Genomic DNA, 13,022 nt, shown 5'->3' with positions numbered 1-13,022 from the left:
TAAACATTTATTAAATATCTACTATATACCAGGCACTGTGCTAAGTGTTGGGATACCTCTGCAACACCTTCTCTGCAGAAATGGGAGACAGTGGCTCTGTAGTGTTACATACAACACCAGACTTGCCATGCATTGGTTAGTTTCATAGAATTTCTTTTTTTTTTCTCTTTCTAAAAATTCTTTATCTCGAGGCATAGCAGTCTGGGAGGGGGATACCTGAGAAATGCAGGTGATATACAGACACAAGTATCAAAAAAAATGTAAATGACTTTTTGAGATTAGGTGGTCAAATAGAGGCAGCTAGATGAATAGGGTCTAGAGCCAGGAAGGTTCATCTTGAGTTCAAATCCGGCCTCAAGACACTTACTAGTTGTGGGACCCGTAAGTCCTTTAACCTCTGTTTGCCTCAGTTTCCTCATTTATAAAATGAGCTGGTGAAGGAAATGGCAAAGACTTCAGTCTTTTTGCCAAGAAAACCCTAAACTGAGTCACTGAGTCACAGAGTCACACGCTACTGAACGACACAACGAAATGGGTATACTAATGGCACCTATCCCTCAGAGTTGTTGTAAGGATCAAATGAGATAATAAATAGTAAAGCAGCTGGCATAGTGCCTGGAACATAGTAAGCACTATATAAATGTTAGCTATTATTGTTTATTAAAGTTTTAATGATACCTTTTATATCACATTCATTTACAAAAATACCTTCTCCCCCTCCCCCTGACCCAATTTCTTAGCAAGTCTTCCCTTGTAAGGAAATTAAAAAAAAAAGTTTAACAAAACCATCCAACACACATGGAAAGTGTCTAGTACTATCAGATGCAATATTCTATACAGTCTCCCACCTTTCAATGAAATTTATTTTCTCTTTTCTGTTCTCATCTAATGATTATAATTACATAAAATTCAGTTTCATTTTGTTGTTCTTTCTTTTTACATTGTTGTAGTCATATATGTTATTTTTATGCTTCTCCTTACATTACTCAAAGTTCATACAAGTCTCTGAATTCTTCACTTTCATTTCTCACAAAGCAACAAAATTCTATTAGAGCTGCTTTGTTGTTCAGTTGTGTCCAACTTTCATGACCCTATTTGGGTTTTCTTGACAAAGATACTGGAATGGTTTGCCATTTCCTTCTCCAGCTTATTTTACAGATGAGGAAACTGAGGCAAACAGTTCAGTGATTTGCCCAAGGTCATGCAGCTGGCAAAGTATCTGAGGGTGTATTTCAACTCAGGTCCTCCTGACTCCAGGCCCAGCACTGTATCCACTTACCACCTAGCTGCTCCATAGCTGCTGTGGTACAGTGGAAAGAGCACTAGTGGTAGAGTCAATGGGCCTGAGTACACATCCCACCTTGATTCTTACAACTAGTGTGACAATAGGCTAATCAATCAACAATATGTGACTGGCCTCAAACTACATGCCTCTAAATCCCTGTTATTAAGAGAGACTGAGGCTGGCAGATCACTTGAACTCCAGAGTTCTGAACTGCAGTAAGGCTAGGTTATTTGAATCTGGCACCAATGAGGGGTGGGGAGAAGGGGAGGCTGCCCAAGGAGGGGAGAACCAGCCCAGGTCAAAAATGGAGCTGGTCAAAGCTTCCACACCAATAAGCAATGCAATTGGGCCTGTGAGTGACCTCTGTGCTTCCAGCTTGGGCAAAGTGGAAAAACCTAGTCTAAAAGGAAAAAAGGTACTTATGTTACAGGCACTGTGCTAAGAGCTGGTGATATAAAAGCAAAAAGAAAGTTACTACCCTCAAGAAGCATACATTCTAATAGGGGGGGAGAGGGGACACCATACAGATAACTAGGTACATAAAAGATATGCCAAATAGGTGAAGTTAATCTGAAAGAGGGAAGTATTAACAGCTGGGGAACCCAGAAAAACGTCCTGCAGAAGTGTAGGATTTAATAGCTAGTAATAATAGTAATAGCTAGTAATCACAATAATAATAGATCTATATAGTGCTTTAAGGTTCACAAAGTACTTTGTGAAATTTTATTTTAGCCTTACAACAACCCTGGGAAGTAAGTGCTATTATTATCCCCATTTTATACATGGGGAAACTGAGGCAAACATTGTGACTTCCCCAGGGTCACACAACTAGGAAGTATCTGGAGCCAAATTTGAGCCCTGGTCTTCCTGATTCCACATCTCTATTCACTCTTTTGGCTCTATTCACTATGCCACCTCAATAGTTCTGATTTAAGCTGAATCTTGAAAGAAACCAGGAAAACTAAAGGCAAATTTAGAGGATGTTGGAGGAAAGACTAACAATTATAGCTAACCAAAAGTGGCATGGACTGCATCGAAACGCTGTGGGTTTCTTCCACTAAAGGCCTTCAATTAGGGGCTCAATGATCACTTATCTGGGATTGTTACAGAGAGGATGCTCTTTCAGTTAGAAGCTAGACTTTGGCCTCTGAGGTGCCTTCCCAATCTGTGATTCACTAGTCTAAGGGATGGGCTCATACTGAAGAGGGCCTCTTCTTCCCATTGCTGTACTGTTGAGGACCCCACTTATTTTCTTCCCCATCACCTAAGAGGAACATGACTATAATATGATCCTCAGTCCATAGCTATCACCCTTCTCCCTTTCCCCTGGTCCCCAGTGTTTAGGTTGGGTGATGTTCTCTGCATTTAGAGAGGGAGATAGATATTCAGGTGTCATTAAGTTGTACTGCCTTTTACTATAGAAACCCTATAGATGTGAATACAATGAATGTTTGGCCCTAAACCCATTACACGAGTAACATTTTACTATGTTTACTACAGGAAATAAATCTGAGAACAGCTATTAAATAAAATCTGATGGATGAGCCCAGTCTAATGACAGAGTACTGGACCTGGAGTCAGGGAGACCTGGGTTCAAATTCTGCTTTGACACTAGTTGTATGGCCAGCAGCAAGTTGCTCTCTATGTCTCAGGTTCCTCATCTGTAAATGCAGGATCTGAACTCAGTGGCCTCAACGTTCATCTACAACTGTAAATCTATGATCCTAAGACATGGGTTCTTAGTCCCAAGGCTACCACTAAATAAATTGTGTGATCTTAGGTAAGAGCTCCTTTCATCTCTCTAGACCTGAGTTTCTTCATCTGTAAAATGATCAGGTTGGACCAAATGATCTGTAAGATCCCTTCTGGTTCTTAAAAAAGATCCCCAAAGGAAAACTCCTAGGAAAATTGTAGCCAAATTCCAGAGTTCCCAGGTCAAGGAGAAAATATTACAAGCTGCCAGAAGGAAACAATTCAAGTATTATGGAAATACAATCCCCTTGGGGATCTCTTTTAGGAGGTGATCAGTGGATTCTTTCAATTTCTATTTTGCCCTCTGGTTCTACTATATCAGGGCAGTTTTCCTTGATAATTTCTTGAAAGCTGTTGACTTGTTTTTCATTATTTTCTTGCATCACTCTCATTTCTCTTCCCAGTTTTTCCTCTACTTCTCTTACTTGCTTCTCAAAATCCTTTTTGAGCTCTTCCAAGGCCTGGGACTGATTCATACCTTTTCTTGGAGGCTTTGGATGTAGGAGCTTTGATTTTGTTGTATGTTTTGATCTTTGTTACCAAAAAAAAGATTCTATGGTCTGACACTTCTTTCGAGGTTTGCTCATGATCCCAGCCAATTACTTGAGTTATAAACTCTTTATTAAGGTAGAGGTCTGCTTCCAATGTGGAGAATGTACTGTTCCAAGCTTTGGGGGTTTGTACAGCTGTTTTCAGAGATACTTGTAGGGACCTGTAAATTTTCAGTTCTTCCAAGGTGGTATGATAAGAGGCGAGGCATTTACTCCTTTCCTGGCCTGTGCTCTGGTCTATGAGTGACCACAAGCACTCTTCTGTCTTGGAACTGTGAGGAGGATTTTCTCTTTACCACCACTACAAGCTCCACCAGGCCAGCACTCCTCCTCGCCCCAGGACTGCCTTTCAGAACTGTGACCCAGATCTAAACACAGGCAAAGCAAGAGAATCCTGCACCAGCAAAGAGATCCCTGCAATCTCCTTCTGATCAGCCACTTGATTCCCTCTCAGTCTGTGGGCCAGAAGCTCAGGAGGCAGCCGCTGCCTTCAGGCCATGCTCAGGAAATGTGGCTGAGACCTAGCTTCTCTGTCACTGAAAAAAACCAGACTTTTCCCACTGACTTTCTAAGCTGTCTTTGGCGTTTGTGGGTTGAGAGGTCTGGAAACCACCACAACTGCCTGTGATTTAGTCCTCCGAGGCCTGCTCCAGGTTCGATTTGACCATGCGAACCCACACACTGAACTGGGCTCCTCTCCCAGCCTGGTGTGATATACCTTTCTGATCAACCATTCAGGTTGTCTTGGGCTGGAAATTTGTTTCACTCCGTCTTTTTGTGGGTTCTGCTGCTTTAGAATTTGTTTAGAGCCATTTTTTATAGGTATTTGGAGGGTTTTGAGGAAGAGCTCAAGCAAGTCACTGCTTTCACTCTGCCATCTTGGCTCTGCCCCCTAACCTATTTTAACTGTTAAACTATTATTAATACAAACCTAGAGTCATCTGAGTTTACAGCATTAAAATATTTAAAAATCAGTCTAAATCTAAAGTTTCAAATCTAAGAGATTTAAATTGCAGGATGGGCAAGAAGAGATATGCAAATGTCTCCAAAGACAAATCTGATGGGATATCATCTGTAAAGGCTTTTCAAACCCTAACATTCTAAGTAAATGCTAGAGCTAACACTGATGCTGATTTAAATGTTTTTCACATTATCCCAAAAGTAAACCAATAATTTCTCTGTCCAATTGATCAAAAAGCCAAAGTAAACAGAAGGCCAGATCTAAATCTGATACCTTTTTTTTTAATAGAAAATCAGTCATTTGTCACTTGCAAAGAATTATTGTAGAGTATCAGCCTTGTCTAAGGGTAGCCATTGTTCATTTTCAGATACTGTTTCATTCATTGTCTTCAATTGTACTTTAGCAACTTTTTAGAAACATTTTAAAGCTTATATATTTGTCATAGATAAAAAACTAGAAGGGACTTTAGAGGTCATCTAATCCAATCCCCTCAATTTTACATATGAGGAAATAGAGTTAGTGCACAGTTTTTTTCTTTTGTTTTGTCTTCATTTACGGGTCCAGACCTGTGCTCTCACTGATGTGGGGAGGACCTTCTTCAAGTGGCGATCCACATCTCTTCTACAACTGGTAGTGTTACAAGGTTCCTTGGAGCACCGAATGGTGTAACTTGCCGGTCAGCCAGAGTCTGAGGTAATATTTGAACTCAGGTCGTCCTGACTCCAGAACAGGTGCTCTATCCACCTAGCCATGTAGCTGGCCTCAGCAATATATGTTTAAAACAAGATTTGAACCCAACTTTTTCTGACTCTGCGGGTGATTTTCTATTTACTATCAGTCTTAGTAATATATGCAATTATAATTCTCTAAAGTTGTTTATTAGCATTTATATACTTTTTAACCAAGACATTTTTGTTTGCATCTTTTTTTAAATGATGCTTTCACTTGACTGTCTATAGATTCATTTTAAACAAAATCCACTTCTTGGGTTTTTAATCGATCTTATTTAAGACCAAGAGGAGAGAATACCACAAGACCAAATTAGCCTTGGTACTCACACCCCACTCTGCTCCTTGGACTGGAAGACCTTAGGAAAGAGCTCTTCCCAGAACCTCTATTGAAGGCCAGCCATTTCTTCATTTCCCAGCCACTGCACTCCTTTGGATTTCTCCATCATGCCCCTGCATTGGGTGCCTTATCTCTCCTTTCCCTGTACCTTTTTCATGTTCCTTTTGTGTCTTCTCCTATAAGAGTGTAAGATCCTTGCAGACAAGGACTGTCTTTTTTGTATTTGTATCCCCAGCATTTAGCACAATGGCTGGCACATTGTAGCTGCTTAATAAATGTTTACTAACTGAATACAGTAGAAAGGTCCAGGAGATAAAGACCATATTTACTTGCTTTATGTAGTCTATTTTTGTCCTTTGCATTATCCCTCAACTTTTTTTTGCCAGTAGTTTTCTTTTTTTTTTTTCTTTCTTTATTTTTGCTTTTTGGTGAGACAATCGAGGTTAAGTGACTTGCCCAGGGTCACACAGCTAGTAAGTGCCAGATTTGAACTCTAGTCCTCCTGACTCCAAGGCTAGAGCTCTATCCACTGTGCCACCTAGCTGTCCCTATCCCTCAACTTCTTTTTTTTTTTGTTTTGTTTTGGTTTTGGTTTTTGCTAGGCAATTGGGGTTAAGTGACTTGCCCAGGGTCACACAGCTAGTACGTATTGTGTTTTGTGTGTCTGAGACCAGATTTAAATTCAGGTCCTTCTGACTTCAAGGCTGGAGCTCTATCCTATCCCTCAATTTCTTAAGGAGAGGGGTTGGGGTTTTTCATAGAGTTGTTACATTTTGTTATTACTTTAAAGAACTTACTATGTAGGGAGTGATAAAAGGTTCAATTTTAGGGGATTTGTAGATCACATATTAACTTGGAACTCATGGTATTATTGAATCAAAAACTGAATTTTCACTAATGAGATATTTTAAAAAACATAGACTTGTTTTGTCAGATATTCTTTTAACTGCTTGTTTCTAGAGAGGTATAAAATTTCAGGAAATTTGGGAGGCACAGGGAAGAAACTTAGGTTGGAAATGGTCTTTTTTTTTCCATACAAAACCCAGAAATTCTGGAGGAAATGGAAATTGTGATAGAGAGGTCCACGATGCTCTAGTTCTTTGGGACTGAGACCCATTTGTGACATGCTGTTTCTACTCAGAACACTAGATATACCCCCTTTTTCCTGCCTAATACTCTATGCCCTTTTCTGGAAATTCCTATACTCTAAGCTTATGTAACTCCTGGGGACTCCCACTGAACTTGTCCATTCCATATACAAGTGTGAGGTTTAGGAGTTTTAAAATTAGGAGACTTGATCTGTTTCTCTTATTTTAATTCCCATTTGTACCAGCCTTTCCAAATAAGTCTGGATATATTGAATCAGTTTCTGCTTGAAGGAAAAGAAAACCCCCACACAAGAATTATGTGTCCAAATGATATTTGTTAAGGGATAGTCTGTACAAGAAATACATTTTACTTAATGTGGAAATAAGTAGGAAAGGGGAGGAGGGTAGGGAGGATAAATTAAGGGAGGAATTAGTCCTAAACAAAACAAAGGATGTACAAAAAATTTCTAGGTTTTTTTTGAGATGGCAAAAAATGGGAATCTGAAACAGTGCCCACAAATTGGGCAATGGTGGAACAAGTTATAGTATAGAAATGTGTTGTGCTATAAGAAATGATGAAGGAATTGGTTTCCAAGAAGCCTGGGAAGATTTGTATCAACTGATGGAGAGTTAAGTGAACAGAACCAAGAGAACAATGTATATGGAATGACAACAATATGATAAAAACAACTTTGAAAAAAATTAGGAATTTTGATCAACGTTAATGTCCAGCTGCAATTCCAGAAAAGTAATGATGAAACATGCAACCCACTTTCTGATAGAAAGGCAAAAGACTTGGAATATGGAATGAGACATATATATAACCAAATACACATATGTATATTTAGACATGGACAGTGTTGAAAATTGTTTTGCTTGACTAAAAGTGTTTATAATGGGTTTTATTTTTCTTTTGTTCTCAACATAGAGGGAAGGAGAAATGGAAGGGAGAAAAGATGAATTTTTGCTGATTGAAAAAATATATAACTTAAAATTCTTAAAAAGGACATTCTGAAAGGTTAATAATAGCTTTAGGATTGGCTGGAGTAGGGAGAGGGGTAAGATGTTGCCAATCTGCTTCCAAAATGGTTGGTGTTAGGATTGCTTCTAAAATGGCTTTCTATATTCCCACCATCATCCTTACCTTCACCCACCATAATACTGAATTCTAGACATGAATTTCCCTATTCTGACAGGTGAGCTTTCCCTTTATATTACCCTATGCCAGGCCTTCCTCCACACCACTTCCAGGACATCTCAGTATGTTGCATACATTTTGACCATCATCCTCATTTCCCTTACTTTATGTAGTATATTTTTGTCCTTTGCACTATCCCTCAACTTTTTTTTGCCAGTAGTTTTCTTTTTTTTTTCTTTTCTTTCTTTCTTTCTTACTCCACACACCCTGCAGGCCCTCCTTTCCCCTCTTCCCTCAGCAAACTTGGTCTCCACCATTAGGACACTGAGCTCTAATAGGTGAGCTTTTACCTTACCTTGTTCAGACCCAGATTTCCATGCTACTTCCCGGGCATCTATTTGCCATGCCCCCCACTTCCAGCTCTCTTTATGTATTATCCTTCCCATTAGAATGTATAATTCTTGAGGTCAGAGATTGTTATATTTGCTTGTAATTGTATCCCCAGAACTTAGCACAGTGTCTGATACATAGTAAAGGCTTAATAAATGCAATATCACTCTATCGATCTATCTATATCTATATCTATATCTATATCTATATCTATATCTATATCTATATCTATATCTATATCTATCTATCTATGTGGTAAGTTCCCTCAATTTTCAGGGTATCCAAGCTTGCAACTGGTAGAGTAAAGTGTTACCTGTTACTTTGCTTTCAATACCTACACTTTGGTATCTTTAAGCATTATAATTGGTTGAAAGGCATGAGAAGCATATTTGAATTCCCATGCATCCTTTCCCTTTTCCTTCCCCTACTCCCCATTTATTCAAGATCCACTAAAAAGAGCAATGTGAAGAAAATTGTCTATGATCCCAGGGCCTGTGGGGCTATTGGGGCCCAGGTGGACACTTATCCATGACATAATAATTTGGCAGATAGGAAGAGACCTTCTCAGCTGGTTTTAGAGGCAAAAGCAAAAGGAAGGGACAAACAATAAATCATAGTAATCAGGTAATATGGGCTTGACTATTCCCAGGTGTTGTTTCTAAATTGCCTGCCTGTGACAAGGGTCATTACCTTGGGTAGTTCTCTCAAGTGAGATAACAAAGGTCCTTTCTCATAGGGGCATACAGCCTTTCTCTTTGAAAGCCAACAGAGTACAGGGAAATAAACTTCTAATACATTAATAATAATAATATCTAGCATTTATATACTGCTTTTAAGGTTTGCAAAGTACTTTCTAATGTTATCTGATCCAGCTACAATCCTGTGAGGTAGGTACAGTTATTATCTCTATTTTGCAAATGAAAAAACTAAGGCCAAGAGAGATTAAGCCACTTGTCCAGGGTCATACAACCAATAAATGTGTGACTCATTAGTTTAATTCAGGTCTTCCTGATTCTAAATCCAACTCTCTGGCCACTGTACCACTTAGGTGCTTCAAAGATCCCAACAAGAGAGAAAAAAGCCACAATTTTTGATATAGCTACATATGAATGTTTGTATATATTCTCTAGCAAGCAATGTCAATTCATTTGCACTTTCAGACTAAGGATAGCGTTTGCAGTTATAAAATATTAAGAACAAAACATATGCTAATAGACATTATAAAACAGATCAGAGCAACCATGAAATGAATCCCAGCAGCCATAACTTAATAGACTCAATGGATAAGAACAGGCAGTTTTTCAATGATGAAATAAAAACTACATTTAATCATATATGAAATGCTCTAAATCATTATTGATTAGAGAAATTCAAATTAAGACAACTTTGAGATATCATCTTACATCTACCAGATTGGCTAAAATGACACATGCCCTTTAATTGGTAAATGGCTAAATATGATTGTGACAGAATACTACTGTGTTATAAGAAAAATGATGAGCTGGTTGATTTTAGAAAAACATTGAAAGACTTGCATGAAATAATGAAAAATGAAATGAGCAATACCAAGAGAATGATATACATAGTAACAGAAATACTGTCCTAAGAACAACTTTGAATGATTAATTCATCTTGAGTGTCATAAACACTCAAACCAACTGTAAAGCACCTATGAAGGAAGATGCTATCCACCTCCAGAGAAAGAACTGATAAATATAAATATGTATAATATGGTTTTACATATATATATATATATATATGTGTGTGTGTGTGTGTGTGTGTGTGTGTGTGTATATAATGTATATATGTTTATATATATACATATATATTTGTGTTTAATTGTGGCCTTCTCTAGGCCGGGTAAGGGAGGGAGGAAAAAAAAGTACACAGCAAAGAACAAAGGAAAACTTAGAAGAAAACACAGAAAAGCAGGATAGCTTTGAAAACAATGTGTAGTGTTTATTACAAAGTTTTTTTTTTAAAGTAAGCAGCCTGAAATGGAAATTCATAGTATTATACTGAATCCTCTATGTTCTGCTGTGTGCATCTTTTTTCCTTCCTGTTTTCACATTTAAGTTTAAAATGAATAAAAAATAATGTTTAAAGAGGAAAAAAAGATCTCAAAAAAAGGAGAAAACTTTGTGAGGAAAATAACATTGAAAATGGACTCCAGTGGGATGTGATATGGATTGGGAAAGCTGCGAGGTCCTGAGATTATTTAAAGGCAATTAACTACAGGGGATGTTCCAAGAATAAGTAGTCCGGTTTGGCTAGTGCTTAGGGATGTGCAAAGAGAAGTAATGGAATAGAAGGGTAGACTGGGACCAAATTATAGAGGACCTTGAATGTAAGGCCAAATAATTTGGATTTCATTTGCTAAGTAATTGAAAGTCATTGAAGATTTTTGATCAAAAGAGTGACAAAAATCACCCTGGATGACTTTTTTGTTTGTTTTTATTTTTTTCAGTTAGGTTGTAGAGGGGATTCTTGCTTGGGGTACAAATCGAACTAAATGACTTATGAGGATCCTTCCAGCTCTGAGATTCTATGCTAATTGGAGCTGTAGTTTAGGAAAATTAGTCAGTGGTATGTGAAAATGACTGGAAAACAGGCAAATCAGTTAGCAAGTTCCTGCAATAATCCAAACCAGAGGCCATTATAACCTGAACTAGGGATGGGAATGGAGCAAAGGAGATGAATATGAAAGATGTTGCAGGAGTGAAGATTGCGTGTGAAAGTCAAGACAAATACACAGGTTTTAATTCAAGGTGACTGGAAGGAGGTGATACCATTGGTCATAGGAAAGTCATAAGAAGGATTTTTTTTTTTTTGCAGGGCAGGTGATGAGTTCAGTTTTGGATATATTGACTTTGAGGTATCAGTGTAACATCCAGGCAGAGGTAACCAACAGGCAATTGGAAATGCTAGTTTGCCCAGAAGAAAGGATGGATTTTGGAAATAGAGATTTAAGAATGAAGTGATTATTGAACCTGTGGGATAGAATAAGAAAACCATCTAGGAGAATATGGAGGGGAAAAGAGAACTAAAAGCAAACCCCAAGAAACACCAACAAAACAAAAAGAACCAGAAAAGGAGTAGTAATAAAATTTGCTCTTGTTTGTCCATTCTCAAATGAGACAAAAGACGTCAGGAGGCTGATAACTTGACTTACAAGTGAATTTAAGTGATGCAGACCCGGGCAAAGTCATCAGCCTCCCTCTCTCCTCCAGAGTCATTGCAGTCTAGCGATAAGACATAGGTCAAGACCACTGGCGATGGCCCCCATTAGATAATGTGGAATTCTGTTAAAAGTTACCATACTATACATATAATTCAACCCATAAATACCACTAGAAAGGTATAAAAGTAGGAGGCCAATGAAAGCAATGTCACAGAAGTCAAGGCAGGAGACAGATTCAAGAAACAATAGTTGGTCCATGACTGCCACTTCTTGGCATACAGGCAAATGAATTATAGATGCAGAACAAGATATGTTTCTTCACATGACCAAGGCACAGATTTGTTTTACTTGACTATACTTATTTGTTACAAAGGAGGGAATTTATTTTATTTGTTAGTTTATATAAGGGGGCAGGGAGGAAAGTAAGAAGAGTGATGTCATAGAAAGGAAAGAGCATAAATGAACATTTATAAAATAAGAGAAAGAAGTTCAAAAAGAGACAAACAGGACAGCATTGGGATTTTTGTTTTAAATTTATTATATAATGCTTTTTAAAAGCTGTATGTAATTGAGAGACATGATTTCATGTGCAATTCTCTTTTTCTTTTCTTTGACTATGGAAATGATCATGACTTCCAGACATCAGGGCTGTCTGAACAGAGGCAGGCATTCCAGCTCCTATCTACTCTAACAAAAACAAAAATTGCAGCACAGCAAATAATTGATCAAGAAATCCAAATAGCAACTACAATAAGTGATTTCTTCTACTCTAAAACTGCACAGAAACTCAGCTAAAAGTCACGGGCAAAGGAGAGGGGGCCACCACAAAAGCCGACTGCCAGGACAAGCAAACAAGAAGTTAGAAGTGGTGATGAGGAAAAAAAGGGAAAGGAAGGAAGGAAAGAAGGAAGGAAGAAAAGCAAGAGAGGAAGGAAGAGAAAAGGAAAAGAAAGAAGAGATAAGAGAAGAAAATTAAGAAAAGACCATGAACCAAGCAAAATAGCAAACAAAATCAAAGAAGTTATACAAATTAGAATATACCAAAGGATACACAGAGATGTAAAGAAAGAAGTTTAAATAAAACCATAGGTATACAGGCTAGTTTTGAAAGTAACAAGTTGAATTTATTATCTACTTTTGCAACCTTGTTTCCAACCAAGTTTGGGTCATTTTGTGTCCTGCTGCAGAGGTGGAGGGAGATGTGACTCCCAATTAGCAGAGAAAATGCTAACCACAGCAGTGAACCTATGTACGGCACTTGTATAGGTTCTAGAGCTTCTGTGGGACGTGGACAGAGAAACTAAGAAGGAAAAAGAGAAAGACTTTGGAATGGCAGATATGCATGGGGAGCCAGCCTCATTATATCTTTACATTTGCTTGAAATTCTAGAGATTGCTGAAAACGGACCCTCTCTGGGTGATGTACTCTCTCCTCCGGTTTGAGCTGAGATCTTATATTGGTCTCAGCTAAAGAGTTTATTCATGCTTGTGTATCCTTTGGTGTATTCTAATCCATATGTAACTTCTTTGATTTCAGTTTGTTATTTTGCTTGGACAAATAGGTTTACTCACCTATTTGATAGTTGTATCTTTATTTATGTAACAGTCA

Source organism: Phascolarctos cinereus, unplaced genomic scaffold (genome assembly GCF_003287225.1).
Source record: "Phascolarctos cinereus isolate Bilbo 61053 unplaced genomic scaffold, phaCin_HiC Scaffold_5;HRSCAF=322, whole genome shotgun sequence".
Taxonomy (NCBI): Eukaryota; Metazoa; Chordata; class Mammalia; order Diprotodontia; family Phascolarctidae; genus Phascolarctos; species Phascolarctos cinereus.
Note: the sequence above shows the minus strand (reverse complement) of the source record.